The sequence below is a fragment of the Fukomys damarensis genome, unplaced genomic scaffold (assembly GCF_012274545.1).
Source record: "Fukomys damarensis isolate Sample0158 unplaced genomic scaffold, DMR_v1.0_HiC HiC_scaffold_9, whole genome shotgun sequence".
NCBI lineage: Eukaryota > Metazoa > Chordata > Mammalia > Rodentia > Bathyergidae > Fukomys > Fukomys damarensis.
In genome coordinates this window covers 10,176,862-10,181,627 of record NW_022900921.1, presented here as the reverse complement: position 1 = coordinate 10,181,627, position 4,766 = coordinate 10,176,862, and positions in this window count along the sequence as shown.

Sequence of the window (4,766 nt, the reverse complement as noted above, 5' to 3'; positions counted from 1 at the left end):
AACTGGCGGAACCTTCCACCAAGGAGAAAGTGATGAAAGACAGCAAGAGACATTTTAACTTTGAGATAAAAAGCCTGTTTTCTAAGGTTGTTTCTTTCATTATAATCCTCCCCCCAGTCTACTACTGGTACACCATGCACATGTATCATTCAAATAATTTGTCTTTATCCTCTTTTGTCTAAGATTTCAGCTGGCAGGAAGGAGGAGGAGAACTGGTTTTGTTTACAACTTATTTAAAGATTTTTTCACTTTTCTGAGAGCCTTAAAAAAGAGGATCATGGGCTTAAATGGATCCTTCTACCTCGCTGGTCTAAATTTCATGCAATCTTTTGCCTGAAGGTAAACAAAAGCAAGATAGTCTCATTGTGCCACCAATGTAATCTTCTTCCAGCTGTGTCCATATACTAGGATGATCGATGGAGATTAGAAATGGCAGTCATTTTCATTTAAAAAAATTATTCCTGCTCATTGTGGATACTTATATTTGGAAAGGGTCACTGTTAACTGATGCTGTTTTAACAACACTTGAGCATAAAGACCTTATTAGCAAAAGGGATGCTGATCGAGGAGGAAAATCCCTGCCAGGACCCTGGCTCAGCACACTGAAGGACAGAGATGTGTGAGTCCAAAACAGGTCCTTTTTTGCATCCCTCTACACCAAGGAATAAAAACCTACAGCTTAGGAAATCAAAGTAAAGTGGGCACTAATCTGGTTCCTCCCAGCGATGGCTTTGTAAAAATAATTTTACTACATTTTTCTTCACATATTTTAAGATGTTGCATCTAATACTTCTAATTATTCATTGTTGCAAGTCACTTTTGAAGCCTGGTGTGGCTGTAGGAGCATATTCACACTCTACACAAGTAACTGAGGTCACACAGGCCAAAAATGACCTGTACAGCTAAAAATACGCTCCAGAGGATGTTGAATGGCTATTTTTCTGGAACACAGGAAAGTGAGGTGGAAACTTCTATCATATAGACAGAAGAAAGGATGTTCTCAGCAAAGAGACTAAATTTAAAGCATAGGATATCCTAATTCAGTTCTTAATATACAATGATTAGGACTTAAGGAACCATCTTTCTATCAAGGTTCCTCAGAAAAAGCCTCCTGGAGGATCACAGTTTTCCTTTTTGCTCAAAGCTTCTAATTTCACCCACTCTATTCCCAATAAATCCTCTGATCCAGCATCTCCCTGTTGGGTAGGTTATTTTGTGTAGTGTAAGCAAAAGCTCCTTTCCTAAAATACTTTGCCAGCTCTGTATATTCCTACGCCTACCTGGAAACGTAGGTGTACTCTTTGCTATGGGGAATCTGCTTTCTCTGCTGCTGTGTGGAACACAAACCACCATTGACCCATAGCTCAGGGTCAACAAACTTTCCTCGTAGAGGGCCAAACAGTAATAATTATGCGTGTGGGCCTTGCAGTCTGCGGCACAACTGCTACATCGCAAGGTTGCAGAACGAAGAAAGGGTGTGGCTGTGCAACAGTAAAATATATTCCTGAAAATGGGTGCTGGCAGCAGATTTGGTCTCCAGCTCCCAGTTTGCTGATCCTTGCTCTCGGGTCAAACCTTGAGAACTCTTTGGTCTATCACTGCTGGGTGTACATTGGAAATTATCCCAAGGGAAAATGACCTCAAGGGAGTTAAAAGCAAATTCAAGGTTATAAACTCTTTCTCTTGGGTAGTGTAATTATAACGCCACACATCATGTTTCCATGTAGGTAGGCACCGTCATGAGGCTTTCAAACACTTTCATTATACTCAAGTAGTTTGCCAAGATGGAAATTTTATCCCTTATTGAGCCTATATTAAATAGAACTAAATGCAAAACATATTTGGAGATCAATTTTTAATTTATAAAAAAATTTCTGATGAATATTAGCATCCTAGAACTTCTATTATATTGAAGATTCATTTGGACTCTTATATCACCAGCTGCTTAATGTACCCAAACGTGTGAGTGTCTACAAGATATTATATACTGCATAAACATTAGAATCTCCTTTTAAAAAATTAGGGGTTAGCAGATTTTAATGTAAAAGGTGTTTTTCCAGAATTCAGGGAAAACTCGCTTGACCCTGGACAGGTATTCTGGTTGGAAAATACTAGGTGAAAAAAGTGTACACTGAAGAACTTAGACTATATTTTATCACTTTCCAAAGTCTGAACTGAAATTCATGAACTTCACCCATACCAGAGTTTCTACTTATTACCTTATATATGATGGTCATTAAGCATAAGTAAAAGCCAGAATTTTCTATCAGGTGTCCCCCCAAAGGTGGACATTTCATTTATAATCTTGATTGCTATGGTTATATTTATTGTATTTATGATGTGACCAATTTTAGGATTAAATTTCAGAAGTGGGATCATACCATTTTTAGGAGAGGTCATAAAACTCCCAAGGTGCTGACATCAGACTTTTGTCATCATTAGAACAAAATCAGAGGAAAGTAGTCCACGGAACTTTTTGTTTTCTCATTGTCCATATGTGAGATGACAAAATGCGAGATAGTCTGCTTAAAAACAAAACAAAACAAAACAAAACAAAAACCCACCTTAAGGTATTTAGCCACAAAGGACCTCAGGGTTGTCACAGTCGTTTATCAGAATGATATGGGGTAGGTGTTCTAACAGCCAAGGGGGTCATTTTCTGGCTTGCAAAAATACCTGTGTGTGATGCATGCAGATTCTGGTAACATGAACCTAAGGATATTAGAAATACTGATCCAGAGTAACATGACGTCTTTTGTGATAGGTGTCCCTTGTTAGGTCTTAGTGCTGCAAACTAAGCAATCTTACAATCTTGCCTTAAGATTGACCAACCCAATTCTTCTGCATGAGATACTGGAGAGCCAGCGTGGAGCCTCAAAGCCAGCAAAATCACAGGTTAGGCTAGGACCTTCCCTCCCTCTCTGCCTTCTGAGTAATGCAGTGCTGTACCACACAGCTTGCTTTTTCATCCCACATGTGCAAATCAGTCAGAGGCCTGGGTGTCATCTCAGAAACATCAGACCTTTCTTCATCTCTTGGGACAAACATCCTGCTTGTGAAGTAAGAAAATTAGAACCTTGTTGAGGAAAAAATTGCCATTCAGGCCTACAAAATACCTCATTTAGGATTGTGGGGTCACTGATGTTACACGGCATCCACACAGTTACATCTCCATTCTGGTCTCCATAGAAACCACATCTGTCAACCACTAGATTTGTCTACCAGCTTTGATGCCCAGTCATAACTAAACAATTCCCCTCCAATCACTCAAAACAAACTACAGGTAACAAGATAAATAGGATGTGCTTCTCCTTGCTGAGTGCATTGACTTAAGGCGTAGGCACATTTTCCCCTCTTTGAACAGAGATGGTGTAATCCCCTGTCCCAGCACAAGAGCTGGCCAGGGTGACCCTGGAGTATGGTGATGGATGTGGAGTGATGAGAGGTAGCCGATGGTGGGAACCAGAGAGCTGCTCCTCCAGATGTGGATGTGGGGTGCTGCTGGGCCCTTGGGGGGACACAGTGATTCTGCTAAAGATAGTGATTTGGTCCACATTAACTTTCAGGGAGCAATTTTGGCAGCATTCAGGGTTTTAGATCTGCAATTCTGAGAGAATATAGCAGATTTAGGAATATATTACCAGTACTGAAAAAAAATACATATATAAGATCAAAGCCAGAGAATTTGTGCATGCCTTCAAACATACAAGGCATGGCTCTGAGTTACCTAACAATCCCAAGAAGCATATAAAAACTAATTAGGTTCTCCATGCTACTTTTAATTAGATTTCTACCTTAGAATGACTTTTCTTGGGATTGTGGTTCCACATTTGGGATTTTGATTGACCTGATCATTTTGGGAGAGAGTGTGTTGGATAAAGTCAAAACTGAGAGCATAATAGCTTTTGAACCATTTTTCCTTTGAGCAGAGACATATGGCCCTCTTATTCTTTGCTGTCAGGCCATTGAGTACCTTCCAGCCGACTGAAAAGCAGCTGTGATCCTATTACGTGCTGATTTACAACTCTTATTTTGACTGTGGGAGAATATGTGAGTATGAAATAAGTAGGCTAAGCAGTGAGCAGTTCAGAATTTGTTAAAATTCATTCTTCTCATTCAGCCAATGACAAAAGCCCCAGTAGGTTCGACTGCATATGTAGGGCAGCCATGTGGAGTTCTGATGGCTGACTTTCATGGCAATGCCTCCTCCCTAACAGGAAGGTAAAAGCTAACCAGTCTTCCTAAAGCTAAGACAGGAGGAGCACATGTCTAGGGTGTGTGTGTGCACGCGTGTGTGTATGTATGTGTGACGGTGGGGATGAACTCAGGGCTTCACACATACTAAGCACATGTTATAGGAATGAGCAGCATCCCCTGCCCAAAATGTCTTATTTTTGATACACAGATCTCAGTGCTTGAGCATGACTTGGAGATTCCCACCATTGCTGCCTTAACTGACACTGAAGGAGAAGATATGCTGTTGCTTGAACAAGTTGATGAATGTTGTCAGTGCACAGTGTGATTCCTAATGGTCCAGGGCAGCAGTGGCGAACCCATGGCACGTGTGCCACACTGGGCTGTTTGTGTCACTGACAGCTCTAAAAGGTTCGCCATCACTGGCCTAAGGAATAGTCTGAAGTAGTGTTTAGACTTTGTCTCAGAGACAGTGGTGATGGGATGGAAAATGATGGTGGGTATCCCAGGGTCACCCATGGTTCCTTTTGTACTGAAACCTCATTTTATACAGAGGATATATATATATATTT